The following is a 16,775-nucleotide window of genomic DNA, read 5'->3' as shown; positions in this document are numbered from 1 at the left end:
GCAGTGGTTTATTGTTTAATGTTTAAAATTTATGAGGGATAAAAGAGATCCAACACAAACGAGTTTTTAACTCTATTTATTTAGAAATTCTAAAACGAACTCCATCACTTTTCTACATCGTCGCCTTCCGATGCATTTTTCCAGCGCCGTACCAACTTGTTAATGCCGTCAGCCAAAAATGTGTTTGGTTGAGCTCGTAGTTACTGATGCGCCGCTGCTTTCACATCATCATCAACTATATGAGTGTGGGAACTTTTTGAAGATCACTCATATAAAGGACAATGGTAGCCTAGTAGGTAGAGCTTTGGACTATCAGTTGAAAGGTTGGGTCACTGATGGGCCCTTGAGCAAGGCCCTTAACCCTCTCGGCTCCAGAGGCACCGTACGATATCCGATCCTGAGCTCTGACCCCAACTTCCAAACAAGCTGGGATATGAGAAGAAAGAATTTCGTTGTACTTGAACACGTGTGTATGTATACAGTATATGACAAATATAGGTGTTCTATTATATTTATTAAATCTCCCTGTAAAGCTTTAATATAAACAATTTTATAATAATAAAGAAATGTATAATTGTGAATCTGCTGCCGCTTGTCATCACCCGTCAGTGTTGGGTGCAGATGCCCAGACCAGTATCGCTCGTTAGTGTTTGTGTGGACGCTTGGCCAGGTCATTTAGTAGCTCTGCTGAGATTCTGTGCAGGCCACTGTAGTAAAGGGCCTTCCCTAAACTTTTGCTGCCAAGTTGGAAGCATCATGTATCATTTCCTTGGTATAATTGATTTATTACACCTGTTTTTGCTGAAACATGTAAATTCGAAAATTAGACGGGGCGTCCCAATACTTTTGTTCATACAGTGTGTGTGCTGCTTCATTTAGACCTGAATACTCACCGAGTCCAGACGGTGCGGTCAGATGGTTGTTAGTGTTGTTGTTTTATTGAGATTATTTGGGTTTATTTTAAATACGAGGCTCTTTTGAAATGTGGTGCTGATGAATGGTGTGTGGGAACAGGCTCAGTCCCGGTGGATCAGGACCTGAATGATGGAGGTGATGTCTCAACGCGTCTGTTTATCCTGTTTGTCTGACGCCTTTGTCTGGGCTCTGGACTCGGTTACCTTTACGTGCCGCTGCACTGATTCCGTAAAGCCCGTCGGCTACTCTGCGAGACGAGAGGGCAGAAAAGAGGGCATCGTTTTTCATAATCTCACACTTTCTCAAACCTACAACAATAGTGACGGTGTGAATAAGGATCTTATGATTGTTAGAGCTCACAGCACTGGCCAGCACTTCTGAGTTTCCTCTGGTGGGGCTCTTAAACTTTTGTCTGCAGTGCCAGACACACACATACACACGTCTTATGAAATGTATTTTAAACATTGTAATCATACTAAACTGCAACTCCTGCAAAAGCTTATGAGCTCCTGAGGAACACCTAAATTAATCGTTTTTAAAACTGTCTCATGATACTTTAAACTCTTACTTTTTACAGCGCTAATTATCAGGCGTCTATCGAGCAGCCGCCTTTAAGCCCCCGGTGATGTAAAGCCTGATAACAGGTAACAATGGACCACGCCACTCAGGTCTCAGCAGCTTTTCGTGTGTGTGTGTCTGTGTGTGTGTCTGTGTGTGTGTCTGTGTGTGTGTCTGTGTGTGTGTGTGTGTGTGTGTGTGTGTGTGTGTGTGTGTGTGTGTCTCATGTTGAACAAATGTTGATCTTGGCAGGGAGACAGTGGTTCCATGTACATTCTCCAACTCACACAATGTGTATACAAAGATGTGTTTATAATTAATTAATTGGGCCCCAAAAACTATTTTTAAAAAGTATAAACGTTACCTTCAAATAAACGTTTAAAGTGTTTTATGCTCTCAGACTAAGGAAGGTAAAACAAAAACAGCAGGAACAACAGTTACACAGCGAACAATAAACTACACCGAAATCCACTGTTTCTACACCTCATGTACATAAAATTACATCTAGTTGGATTAAACAAAAACAGAACTTTTCGTTCTGTGTTCAAATAAAAAAGTGGCAGATCAAGATCAAAAGGGCAATGAGACCTTTTCTAAAGAATTGGGACTTTATAATTAAATATTAGGATTCTATAATAAAATATTGGGACTCTATAATGAAATATTGGGACTCTGTAATTAAATATTGGGATTATAATAAAATATTAGCACTTTAGCTAAATATTATAACTATATAAATATAAGAACTCTAAATATTAGGACTCTACAATGAAATTTTAGGATAGGGGTGTGTATGGGAACTATAATTATTAGACATCAGGACGTGTGTATGTATGGGAACTATAATTATTAGACATCAGGACGGGTGTATGTATAGCTTGACTGATATTTTTAGAAAACTCACACTAAATGTATGCTGAATTTGTGAGCTTTCTTGTGTTTCAATCGTTTAGTTACAGAAAAGGACCAGTTACAGAAATAATTCAGACTTTAGACTTAGACATGCTGGACACTCATGGAGTAACTTGTATGAGAGCAGGTAGAAGGTAGCAGGTAAAGTTTACAGCAGATTTCGTAACTTTCCTTTGCCCCCGTTCCTCTCGGGTCTGATAATGATCTGTGTACAGTGAATCTAACATCAGTGAATCTGACACTGACATTGAGTTCATGTTAAACCTGCTGCTCTTTAGGTCATTCTGAGTGAAGGTGACCCGGGTCAGCGGTGCGAGTCTGCATTGTGTTTACGTGCCTCACATGCCAAACGCCCTTCAGGTTAGGGTTACACACACCACGTCTTCCTCGTCAAGGGGAAAACCAAACGACTATCGCTTCACTGTATGGACAAAAGTATTTGGACACCGGCTTCTAATTTTGGAATTTATGTGTTTCAGCCACAATAGTTGCTAAACCAGGGAAATGATATGCTTCTGATGTTCAGGAACAGTTCCAGCATGGTTGTGACCTTGAACATGAAGAAAAGCTCGGTTTAAAGAAACTCCAGTGACCATCACAGAGCGCTGACCCCAGTCTCATTAACAGCTCTGGAATGAACTAGAACATCAACTGAGTCTTGACCAATATTACTGGCTCTTTTGACTAAACGGGCACAAATTCCCAAGAACAGACATACTTTAAGGTTTTGTACAAGCTTCTCAGAAGACCGACTGTTGATCACACACATCACTTTATTTTAATACGGTTTGTTTTTGACTACAAGCTCATGATCAGGTGTCCGAATACTTTTGGCCGTATAAAGCACATTGTGGGTGGACCTCGGGGCGGGTCGGTTCTTCTCTTATGTAAAGCTGATGTTAGCGGCTCATATCGACGTCTGCTGACAGAAATGCCTCGGCTCCGACTGAAGGCCTTTGTTAGCTTTTCTTTCCGAGCCTCCTGCCAGCATCTGCCCGGGCCTGATGCCACGATGACAGAACAATTCTCGCTCCTGTCCAGAAATATAGCGGGTTTTTACCTTTTAAAGGCACATAGGAGTTTTACTGAGCCTCTACTCTGGGCTTAAAGAATTACGGTTGTGTGACGTAAACAGAGATATGGAACTTGAAATTTTAATAATAATTTAAACTTTTGTTGTTTTTTTGTCTTTTAATAAGTGAAATGTTGAGATGTTTATTATAAAATCAACAAAATAGCTTTAGTTTAAAGAATAAAGTTTGTAAACCCTCTGGAATCAATGCCTGATCATTACGATGGCGTATCACGATCCCTGTATTCGATTTCTCTGTATAGACTCAATTTCAGAAATTAAACTGAAATATTATGGACAGGGTTCCTGCTACGATGGCCGTCGTAGGCTTGCATCTCAGCTTTGACGGCCACGCCCTGCAAGTTCAGCTTCAACAAAAGAGACAATTCCCTTAGTCTGTCTGGTTCTTTCCTCTAAATAAACCTTGTAAAGCCGGTTCAGCGTCCACATACTAATGACACACTGATGCTGATGTGCAGGAGATTAAAGATTTTATTAGGAAACCACAGAACCTGGAGAAAATCCATGTGAGCACAGGGAGAACCTACAAAATCTCACAGACAGTGACCCGGGGCAAGGATCGAACCCTGGTCCCGAGGACCACACTACCAGCTGTGCCCCAGTGGTGCCAGTGTGAGCATTTTTCATTCCATCTGTGTTTAAATCTGTTCTGTTTCTTTTTTAGCAATAACATATTCGCTATCGCTTTATCCTGGTTGGGGTCGCAGTGGGTCCGGTTTCCATGGAATCACTGGGCACACTGTAGGACAGGACGCCAATCTATTGCAGGTCCACAGCCACCCTCAGACATAGCCAATCATGTCTGTGTGTGAACGCTGACCGGCTGATAGCACCGCTGGGGATTCGAACCCTGGATCTCAGCTTTGAAAGGTTAGTGTAATTTACCGCTGCACCACATGAGCACCGCTTGTATAAATGTTTGTTTGTTTATTAGGATTTTAACGTCATTAAACGTTTTAACGTTTTACACTTTGGTTACATTCATGACAGGAACGGTAGTTACTCATTACACAAGATTCATCAGTTCACGAGGTTCTATCAAACACAGTCATGGACAATTTAGTATCTCCAATTAACCTGACTGCATGTTTTTGGACTGTGGGAGGAAACCGGAGGAAACCCACGCAGACACGGGGAGAACATACAAACTCCCCGGACCCGGACCTGGGGATCGAACCCAGGACGCTTGTATAAATACAACAGCTTAAAACCAAAAAGGATTGTGGTATTTTACATAAACCGTATGTATTTTATTATTGCCCAACCCACTTGGTCCTCGTCTACACTCATCTGGACCCCAACATATGAGACACTAACATCCGAACTGGCACTAACTGGGTCGTTTCTAATTTTTAAAGGTACTTTGAGGAACTGAAACGTCCGTGAGAGCAACTTTCCCCAAAGGAAGCCGTTTTATTTGTTCTTATTCCCGCTATAAATGTCGCTACCAGACGTTTCAACACGCTTTCAAGACCTGTGGCTCGACTTCTTAAAACTGAACAAACTAAAAACAACTCGAACTTTGTAAAATCTCTCGTTCTGTTCTCTCAAAACAATCTACACCGCGATCATACGCTCATCTACTACACACAGCGTCAAATAAAAACACTGATGTGATCCGAACACGCCCATCTAAAGTCGTCACGTATGTTCTGGCTTCATGAGGCAGCAAGTATGTGCAGATATGTTCACTTTTTCTGGTTTGGTGAAGTGTAGGGTCCCAAAATAGCTATCCAGTACTATATGCTGCACAAATTTTAGCGACATTATGAAGAAACTCAGCGCGCAGATACAAACAAGGAAAAGAAAAAAATATTTATTCGTTTCCTCTGCGTTCCCGCTGATCCACCTTCTCGCCTAACGTGTAAAGGTCTTGTTTACAGAACGGGATTCAAAATGAGATCTAAACTAATAAAATTGTGCTTTGAGTTTAGCAGTTTGGAGTCACGTTGTTAATACGTGAGCTTCAAGCTTTCAGAATCGTGCACACAGTTCCATAATCATGCGTAACTTTGCATTATCATGTGTTTAACTTTGCTTTTTTTACTTCACTAGTTCATAGTTAGTGGTCCTGATCTTCACGTCTCTCCGGGCGGGGCAATGTAAGCGGCTCAGAGGATCACATGTACTGGTCAGATGATCCTTTGGGAATATAAAAGGCTCCTACAGCACACAATGTCCGATTGTAGCTGGTTTTACAAAACCTTGTCATGAGCCTTTCCCCCATACTGAGGGAAAAAAAGACCTCGTTATGTTACAGTTAAGCTACGTAATTAATCTGGTGTCATTCATAGGCCTCGTGTTTGTAATAGCATAGAAATGTTTCTCGGATCGTCTGTACACGCGCTGATATCACTGACTAAAAGTGGGTTTTAGCACCGGGGGAGATTTTTATCAAAAAATATAAGCAAAAAAGACAATATACACAGAGCAGGCATAACATTCTGAGCACTGACAGGTGAAGTGAATAACACTGATTATCTCTTCATCACGGCACCTGTTAGTGCTGGGTTTGACGAGGGTTAGATTGTGATGGCTAGACGACCGGTCTGCAGTGGTCAGTATCTATCAAAAGTAGTTCAAGGAAGGAACAGTGGCACGTGGGGAGCGAAGGCTGACCCGTGTGGTCCGATCCAACAGACGAGCTCCTGTAGCTCAAACTGCTGAAGAAGTTCATGCTGGCTCGGTGTCAGAATACACAGAGCATCACAGTTTGTTGTGTATGCTGCAAAAGGGGGACCCACACAATATTAGGAAAGTGGTCTTAATGTTATGCCTGATCGGTGTGTGTGTGTGTATATACTGTATATAACACTAACACTAGGGATTGTGGGCGTTACAACTGCTGAGATCTGGGATCCAGGGTTCATATCTCAGCCGTGCTGTCGGCCGATCAGGTCACTGCATGGGGGCGGTTTAGTGCACTTGACTTGTCGGTGCGCTCTCAATGCAGGTCCCAAACCGGGATAGAAACATGAGGGTTGTGTCCGGTGTAAAAACTGTGCCAGGTCTGGTATGTGTACCCGCCTGCCAAATGTCATAAACTTAAGTGTACGTTTGAGTTCATTAATTTGTCACCTGAATATACATGAGCTATAGTTTAAAAAAATGAAGGTGGCTTCCTGTGTCACTCTCTCACTGACATTGTAGCCTAGTGGGTCGAGCTTTAGGCTGTCAGTTGGAAGATTGTAGGTTTGGGCCCTTAGCCAAGGTCCTTCACCTATTTGGCTCCAGGCTGTACAATGACTGACCCTGAGCTCTGACCCCAGAGTCCAAACAAGCCTGGATACACAGAGCGAGCATTTTACTGTACCGCAAACGTGTGTATGTAATATCAGATATAAAAACCCTAAAGACGATATGAAATGACGTGCGGTAAAATCCTGTCTTTCTGAGGAACGTATAAACATTTCACAGGAAGGATTGAGGTGTAATGGTTAGATTAATTATTCACTCTGAGCAGGGACGTTTTAGGATTGTTAAAGCTCAGCCGGGTTAATAATTGTCTCGGTGTGAGACGCTCGGGTGAAAATAGCACCAGCTCCCGTGTTCCCAGGTTTGGTTTTATATTACTGCCCCGTCTCTGGCCCTGTTGTGTCCTACTGAGTGAAAAGATTTGAGAAATTTGATGAGGTTATTGTGTGGCGTGTTTTTAGCACTCGCTGTCACTGATCTGTTTACATTCTGAACCGTATTAGTGCTGTTAGTGTAAACCTTAAAATCACAGATCTGAATGGTTTCACCTTGTGGTTGAGGTGATACGGCTTTTAGGGTTAGATGGTCATTATGGTGCACGCGGGAGTTCTTTTTTCTATCCAAAACACAGATTTACTTTGTACAAACCCAATTCCAAAACAAAATCACACATTAAGAAAATTTTTAATCAAAGTAGAGAGCAAAGATCTGTACTTCATTTTACATTTTAAATTTACCAGACGCTTTTATCCAAAGTGACTTACAACTACGACTGAATACAACTTGCGCAGCTGAGGGACCCAACAGTGGCAACTTGGCGGTGGTGGGGCTTGAACCGGCAACCTTCTGATTACTAGTCCAGTACCTTAAGTGCTAAGCTACCCTTGCCCTTTTTGACCTGCATGGTACTGTTTTTATTTTATTCCAATTTTATCTAGCGCTTTATCCTGGTCAGGTTCCTGGCCGCAGGAAGATTCTGGACAGGGCACCAATCCATCGCAGGGCTTTGGCCAACCGCCCGCCCCAATCCACCCGCCAACACCCCGCCCTCATCGATGCTGATGGTGTTCCTGGACCTGTTGTGTTATTTTTTTACACTTCGTCTCAATCACAGCCACATGATTATGAAATACAATCACTTAACGCATCTTAACCGGAAGCGGAACATCAGCCATATAAATGCTATCATCTTTTCACTGAATGGGCACAAATTCCCACAGACAAACTTCAAAGTCTTGTCTCCTCCCGATTAAGTGCACTCAATTTTGTTTTCTGCTGCTGAGAGATACCAGATTGCATCCGAGGAGAGCCCGTCGCTGTACACGCCTCTTCCGACACGTGTACAGCCCTCCACTTCTCGCCCCTGCATTCTGCACAGGCGTCTCTTCCGCCAATCAGGGTCCTTACACAGCGTATGAAGAAACACCCACCCACACATAGTCCGGCCCCCACCCTGCAGATACGGTGGCCAGTTAGTATCTACCAATTATGCCCGCCACATGGTGCCCCGCCGACCGGTGGCAACACTGAGTTTCGAACCGAGGAGTTCAGAAACTCTTTGCTGGTGTGCTAGAGGAATATCCACCTGGGCGCTAAGAGCGGCTGTTTTTACATTTACATTTTCAGCATTTAGGAGACGCTTTTATCCAAAGCGACTTACAGTACTGTGACAGTATACTGTCTAAGCAATTAAGGGTTAAGGGCCTTGCTCAAGAGCCCAACAGTGGCAACCTGGCAGTGGTGGGGCTTGAACCAGCAACCAGTCCAGTACCTTAACCACTAGACCACAACTGTCCCAGTTTTAATATCGTTTGTTTTTGAAAAAGCTCATGTTAGGTGTCCGAATACTTTTGACTTTAGGTTTTTAGCCCAAAAAGGACACCAGATATCTTTTCCAGCTAATTGTGAGCCTGTGGCACTACTGTTTAGCTTACTAAACGCGGCTCAGGCCTTCTCTTGAGTCTGCGCGGTCGGTGTAAGCGGGGGGGATTTTGGCAGCGCTCTGGAGATCTGTGTTAATTAACGCCTCTCTGGTCGCCCGGGAGCTTTATGAGCTTATTCATCAGGAGCGTACGACTCTCCGGCGTCATGGCTCCTAGCAGAGCCGCTGCCTCGGTGCTGGCGGCTGTTGAAGAGGATATAAAAGCGGACGGCCTTCGCTGTGCATAAATGATGGAATGTTAGACTAAAACGTTTGCAGTCTGAGCGCCGTGGGAAGACTTTTTATGTTTATGGTGCTCACATTTAGTGCTACGGCGTACACATGAGGGCTAGGTTAACCTTCGCTTGGCGTGTTTGCACAGCTTGACGAGTCGCACTGGAAATGACTGGCTTTTATATTTCGACTCATTTAGGACGTTTGTTTTGGGGTTGGGATGGTACACCGCGCTGATGTCGCGTACGTTATGTAAGTAAGTAGGCTCTTTTAGATCGGAGCTCGGGAATTTCTGCGCCACCGGGCAAAATCGTAATCTGATATTCAAGCAGGCAAGTGAACGGGTGTGGTGTGGTGGGGCGGGGAGGTTGGAAAGAGGTTTAACCAGCAGCTCAGCACATAAAGGATTCACTATTTCTTAAAGGGTTCTGTCTTATTCCAATATATCAGCATATTAACGTCTATCTAACAGGATTCTCGAGGATCGTCACTTCTAGTTTACATTTCTCCTATATATATAAGTAGAACCCCCCCCCCACACACACACACCTTTTTTGGAGGATTTGTGTCAGATTTCTGGAAACTATTTGCTCATTTGTTCATTTGAAACGTTCATAAAGGTAAAATAAGTCTAGGGAGTGCAGTAGAGAGCCATGTGGAACTTTTCTGGCTGGCTAATGTCTATCGAATGCTCACTCATAATCTGGCCAGTAATGAAGGAGCCATTCCCCGGTGGAAAAAATGCTCACACACACACACACACACACACATTGCAAACTCAGCTGAACCAGGCAAGCCAACTTGTTCCGTCGTGTCTGAGCCGGAGACGGAGGCATTGCCAGGCCGACACCGCAGGGGCTTCCAGGCTCTGCTTTAAATAAATCACGTCCTGCTATTAGTTTTACACATTGATCATAATTTCTACACATTTTTAAATCTGTTGCAGTACAGACGCGTCTTTAATTTATGTAAACATGTAAACAAGCAAACACTCTGATGCCCTGTTCTTCAGTTTCAAGCTCTTTGCTCTTCGTTCTGCAGTGCTGAAGCTGGCGTTTCATTTCGGTTTTTTATTTATTTATTTATTTATTTAAATGTTATAATTTCTGAAGCACGTAGGAATGAAGAGAAAACGCAGCTCAGCAGAACAGTTTGTGGAAAATGATGCCGTACAGGAAATAAAACCCTGTGTGAATGTTTCTAATAGGCTCGACTCCAGGAACGGAGGTGTTCTGAGCATGTGCAGCTGAGCTTGTGAGATCCGGGGCATCAGTATACATATGTACTGTGAAAGTATACTGTCTAAGCAATTGATGGTTAAGGGCCTTGCTTAAGGGCCCAACATTGACAACATGGCAGTGGTGAGGCTTGAACCAGCAACCTTTTGATTGCTAGTCCAGTATCTTAACCACTAGGCTACAACTTCCCTTATTATTCATATATATTTATTCATTCATTGTCTGTTTTACCACAGCTTTACCCTGGTCAGGGTCACGGTGGTCTTTGGACTTCATGGACAATTTTGTGTCTCCATTTCACCTCACTTGCACGTCTTTGTACTGCGCTCCTGGAGGAAACCCACACAGACACGGGGAGAACATGCAAACTCCACACAGAAAGGACCCGGACCGCCACACCTGGGAATCGAACCCAGGACCTTCTTGCTGTGAGGTGACAGTGCTACCCACCGAGCCACCGTGCCGCCCCTGTGAGGAAACCCACACGTACACAGGGAGAACATGAACTCTCCACACAGAAAGCACCCTGGCTGCCCGGCCAGGGAATCGAACCCATGTCCTTCTGTGCGAGACGACAGCGGTACCCGCTGAGACGTGTTTTCTTAAGTGAAAAGTAGCAGGCTGCAGTAATCACGCTGAATCATGGTTTGCACAGGCGCTCGGGTGTTGCAGCAGTTTATCGCTCAAGCCCACAACCACCGAGATCCGGGTTTGAATCTTAGCAGTGATCCACACACACACACACACACACACACACACACTCATTTACATTTTCGGCATTTAGCAGATGCTTTTATCCACAGCGACTTACAATATTGTGACAGTATACTGTCTAAGGGCCTTGCTCAAGGGTCCAACAGTGGCAACCTGGCAGTGGTGGGGCTTGAACCACCTAGTCCAGTACCTTTACTGCTAGGCTACACACACATGATCGATGTCCGAGGGGGGTCGAAGCCTTGTGCTTAGTATTTCCCAGTGGAACCGGTCCTGCTGCGACCCTGACCAGGAAATAAAATGTACTTGCATGAACGCAGGCCGTTTTTTCTGTGAGGATCGGTGCCGCCCACGTGAGGTGCAGCCCTTAGTGGAACCCTTTTCACCCATGCACTCTGCACAGATGCCTCTCTATCTGCCAATCAGCGTTTGCAGACCCCACCCACATAGTCCGGTCATCCCGCCCTAGCAGAGACGTGTCTGCTGCAGGCACTGCCAATTATGCCCCCTAGATGGCACCCAGTAGACCGGTGGCAACACAGAGAATCTCAGAATCTCAGCGCTGGTGTGCTCCCACCTGGGAACCCTCCTATTTCCATCCAGACTTGGAATCTGCACTGAGAGCGCACAGATCTCTTGGATCTCCAGATCTCAGCGGAAGTGGGCTGGCATACTTTTTAACTGCGCCAACCGAGCGCCCCTCCCTCTTTTACTGAAGGATACTGATGATGATTTCTTAACCCAACCCCTTTGAGCAGGAATGGTTGGAGTATTCAAAGAGTAAGAAGCTTCCGGTAGGTGGATTATGAGGCCTGAAGTAATGATACCGGCAGTACTAGGAAAAAAGGTCCACACACACACACACACACACACACTTTAGAGATTATGAGCTTTTTTTTATTGTAGAATTGAACTTTGGTAAAACAGCGACTGTAATAAATGTCACTGATTAAGAGAAATAAAATGAAATGAAAAATTAACCTACTGTACCGTTCTGGGCTCACATTAACAAAATATAACCAGTGATTGTTAAATAAAAATACACACCAATAAATAAAAACAGTTTCATTTATACTTAGACACATTGTGTGCGAAGCTCTCGTTTTAATTCAGACTCGATTTTGGGCGTCTCTTTGATAAGCAAATGTTCAGACTTTGACCTCAGAAGCAGAAAACGACTTTTAATAATCGATTAGTGTTTATGATTAATTCAGTAAGAGACTCTGGGATGATAAAGTGAGACTGTAGGATCGCTCATGCTGTTCGACAGATCTGTTCAGGAGGAAATTAAAAAGCTGACAGACCCACAACGGACCGAACACGAGCTCTGCTCGGCGGATGCAGACATAGATCACAATGTACACTAAAAATAAACCCATACCATGATCAGACCACAAAACTGAGCAGATCAAACCACTCGTGCTTACTGACGTGTGAGACATGCTACTGTACACTGTTCATCTAACACATTCTAACCGAAAGTTCCGGATATGAACAAACTCAACACGCCTGCTGAAAATGACTGAGACCTTCAACATGAACATGCAGAGAACCAAACACGACTCAAAACACACGTTTAATGATCCACACCGCACACGGACATGAACTGATTAACCTTCAAATCTGATGAACCCTCCTGCCCTGAGTGTAAACATCTCTTCCATCTGGCTTTTGAGTGACCCAGAACTGTGCCACATGTATTGTGGTTCCACGTTTGTAAATGTGCATTCTTATTTGTGTTGTTCTTTATTTTTATTGTACAGTGCCCTTGGGTGCCATGAAAGGCGCATTTCAAATAAAATTTTATTATTATTATATTATTATAACGTTAAACCTACAAACAATCAAACAAACCATTAAACAGAACCTGCATATCAATGTAAAACACTTTAAACGTCCCTGTCAGGAGAACTGGTTCCTATTGTTTGTAAGTGGGGCGGCACAGTGGCGCAGTGGGTAGCACTAATTCCCATTCCCCAGAGTCCTTTCTGTGTGATGTTTGGATGTTCCTCTGGGTGCTCTGGTTTCCTCCCACAAGACCAAAAAACAATTACAGTGTGTGTGTGTGTGTGTGTGTGTGTGTGTGTGTGTAATGGACTGGCAAACAGTCCATGGTGTTTAGTGGAATTTTCTGAGAATCTGATTGGACAAAAATCCTTCTACAGCAGCTTAATTATGATACATTTTTAGTTTAATTTAATTTTGTTCATGTATGATTTGTGTAAGGGCGGCACGATGGCTCGGTGGGTGGCACTGTCACCTCACGGCAAGATCCCCAGGCGGGGCGGTCCGGGTCCTTTCTGTGTGGAGTTTGCAAGTTCTCCCCGTGTCTGCGTGGGTTTCCTCCGGAAGCTCCGGTTTCCTCCCACAGTCCAAAAACATGCAGTCAGGTTAATTGGAGACACTGAATTGCCCTATAGGTGAATGACTGGCACCCCGTCCAGGGTGTTACTGTGTGCCTTGCGCCCATTGAAAAGCCGGAATAGGCTCCAGCACCCCTCACCCCTGATTGGATAAGCAGTTAAGAAAGTGAGAGAGTGGTTTGTGTACGTTTAATTCTTAATGATACTTAAATGGTTCTTCAGGCCACTCGAGGACAACGAAGGTCCCTACTGAGTCTGGTTCCTCTCGGGGTTCCTTCCTGTAATTTTAAGGGAGTGTTTCCTGCCACTGTCGCCCTCGGTTTGCTCAACAGGGGTTTTTTGGTCTGTCGGTCCTGGATTCTGTAAAGCTGCTTTGAGACAATGTCCATTGTACTGACTTGACTTCAATATCATTTGCGTAGTAAGATAGTCTTTAACTCCTCATTGGTGTTTGACTACAGCTGCTGACTTCTCTGTGTCATTAAATACAGCTAGTTTACAGCCAAGTTGTGCAGGTGAAAGAAGCTCACGTGGGGCTTTGGAAATCCAGGGCTTAACGGCGTATCGCTGAACTGAAGGAGTGGCGAGGATTAGCGAGGTGTTATTACGAGTGAGGCTTTTCATTCCTGACAGGGATCAAACTAAACTACAAGTACTGAGCTACAGGTTAATGACGAAACACGTCAACATTGTTGAGTAGAGCAAATAAACACGCGCCTGAAAAGGCTTCCCTTTAATTCTTAATCTCATTTACACCTAAAGTATAAGGACGCCTGACCGTGAGCTTGCTGGACATCCTGTTTAAAAACAAACTGTATTAAAACAGGGCGACGTCTATAGGATCCTTTTATTCACTACAACAGCCACTCGTCTTACAAGACTTTGGACTATGTGATTTGGATTTGTATCCATTATGTCGTGTGGCTGGGCACTGACGTTGGTCGAGAAAGCCTCAGCTGATGTTCCGGTTCATTCCAAAGCTGTTCAGTAGGGCTGAGGTCGGGAAGTTCCTTCAAATCGAGTCTTTTTCATGTCTTCATGTCTTGCTTTGTGCCAGAACAGAAAAGAGCCTTCCCCAAACTGTTGCTGTAAAGTATATAATTGGTTTATTACACCTGTTAGCAGGTGTTGTGGCTGAAACAGATGAATTTAAGAATCAGAAGCTGATGACTGAGGACCAGGACGTGGTCCGGACTCTTTTGTAAAGTGTTTATTAGCTACATGGCGACTGCGTGGACATGATGTTTGTTTATCTGTGTTTGTGCTGGAACTGAGTCTTTAACCTTTAACCTTTGGCGCTGAGCAAAAACAGGCTGATCGCACCGAGTGGCCGACAGTTCAATAACTTTTGTGTCAAAGCTTAAACAATTTAAATTTACATTTACTGCATTTAGTGGACACTTTTATCCAAAGAGACTTACACTAGTTTGACTATATAGAGTCTGAGCAATTAAGGGTTAAGGGCCTTGCTCAAGGGCCCAACCTGGCAGTGGTGGGGCTTGAACCAGTGACCTTTTGATTACTAGTCCGGTACCTTAACCACTAGGCTACAACTGCCCTAAATGGAAGCTCAGATGGACTTCCTAGATCAAGGTTAGTACTGAAAGTTTGTGGACGCCTGACCATCCACGTGTCAGAATATGGAGTTATTCTGAAGAATCTGTTTGTGGTGTTGAAACCTCGTCTATCTCCCTCCCTTATACACAGCCGCTTGCGTCTGTAGGACGCCTGGCCAGGCCGATAGCACCCGGGCTAGTGTGGTAGATCTCTATGCTACTCTAGTGCTCACAGTTTTACCCAGTTTTGTACTTTTACAGTGTGTATTTATATTTGGTTTTTTTCATTTTACCCTTTTTCGCTCAATCTAGTCATATCCAATTCCCTAGCTGTATCTCCTCAACCCTGACCGAGGAGGGCCATACCTAACACATGCTCTCTCAGACACGTGTGCAGTAACCAACCGCTTCTTTTCACCTGCCTGCTGTGAGTTCACAAAGGGATCAGTATCGTGTACGGAGAGTAACGCACTGCTCTCCATTATTCACTGTCTCTGTGAATTGCCTTGACCAGCCAGCGGAGGCCACAATTGCAGCAGTAATGAGGAATTCCTCTGGTCTGGCCTCCCGCGGACGGTCCGGCTGGCTCATAGCAGAACTAGGTTTCGAAGTTGCAGTTTAAAATCTCAGCACTGGTGGGCTAGCGTGCTAAGCCATCACAGGGTGTTTAAATATAGCCGACTGCCTTGAGTTTGGAATAGTGGAGTAACCGGTAATGAATTAGACTGAAGACATTTCTACAAACAGCAGTGGAAAGTGTAAATTCCACACCTAGGTGAAATTGAAGCAACTTTGCTGCTGTATCATCATGCTGTATGAACAGATCCGATCTGATTAAAATTCGTACTTTTTTATCTTCATAACCATGCAGGGCACAGTTTTATGTTTTTATAAACCCTGTGCAGGTTTCATTTGGAAAGAATCTAAAAAGATTATAGATTGTATGAACAGACCTTTTTAGTTCTAGCAAAGTGACGACGCCCTTAAAAATGAAGTTTTATGAGTTTGGAATACAGTAACTCTAGTGGGCTGCACTAAGCCCTAAATTCAACCTTAACGAACACTTTAGGATGAACTAGAATGCAAACCGAGAGCCTGAAAGTCACTTCTAACATCGGTGTCTGAGCTCACAAAAGCTTCTTAGACTGAATTGGCACAAATCCTCATAGATGCCTTCTAAATCTTGGGAAGAACCTTGCCAAGAATGTGAAGAACACAGCTTCTGATGGAGGGCAGAAGTTTTTATCTTATTGTTCCCGAATTTGAAGACGTTCTCATTTTAAAATATTCATCAGTAACACACACTGAGCTTAAAAGCAGTTTAGAGGGTCGACATCAAAGAGGCCGAGGTCAGAGCGACGGGCGGATTAATGAAACTGGTCCTGTGTTGTGTGCTAACATTTTCACTGGATATTCTAAGCTGAATTCAGATCAGGGTAATAAGACTAAACTGTCTAACATCACTACTGGTAAATCACTGCAGCCATAATGTTTGTTTTCCAAACTACATCACATGAAATGGTCTTTTAGGCAATGATTCCCACAGACAGACTCCAAAATCTTGTTAAAAGCCCTTACAAAAATGCAGAGGCTGTTATAGCGACAAAAGGGAGGAGAGAGTACGTCCATTTTAATGAAAATGGGATGTCCAACAAGCTCATGGTCAGGTGTCCACATACTGTACTTTATACTCAAACTCATGGAGAACATGCAAACTCCTCACAGAAAGGACCCTGTACACCCGGCCAGGGAATCGAACCCTGGCCCATCTTTATGTGAAAATTTCAGCAAAGCAAATTTCACATTTAATCCAAACTAATTTTTCTTTTCAGTTTAATTATAATCACTTGATTGAATAGGTCTTAAAAAATCAAATAAATGTGAAGAATTTTATTGAAAATGAAGTGACGGAGTTAAATAAAACGTGACTTTTCAATAGTGTTTATTTAATAATTTAACATCATATTAAAGCTAAATTTACACTCACATTAGTTCAGTTATACAAATATTTCTCTTTCTCGACTATGATCACATGTCCTCATTAATCTTGAGGTTATATGAGTGTGTGAGAGCTGC

General features: G+C 43.6%; 1 long non-coding RNA gene across 3 annotated transcripts in view; it reads right to left on the bottom strand.

Annotated features, from left to right (window-relative positions):
* Positions 1-3: 3 nt before the first annotated feature.
* Positions 4-16,775, bottom strand: part of LOC134302447 (uncharacterized) — a 29,826-nt gene continuing 13,054 nt past the window's right edge. For 2 of the 3 annotated variants that reach the window (XR_010007532.1, XR_010007533.1), the window contains 2 exons: positions 894-1,162; positions 4-801 (listed from right to left, as the gene is read on the bottom strand). This is a non-coding gene — a long non-coding RNA (uncharacterized LOC134302447). The remainder of the gene's footprint in view (positions 802-893; positions 1,163-16,775) is intronic. The other variant, XR_010007534.1, reaches the window with a different exon arrangement.

The sequence above is a fragment of the Trichomycterus rosablanca genome, chromosome 25 (genome assembly GCF_030014385.1).
Source record: "Trichomycterus rosablanca isolate fTriRos1 chromosome 25, fTriRos1.hap1, whole genome shotgun sequence".
NCBI lineage: Eukaryota > Metazoa > Chordata > Actinopteri > Siluriformes > Trichomycteridae > Trichomycterus > Trichomycterus rosablanca.
This window is presented reverse-complemented; position numbering and strand designations above follow the sequence as displayed.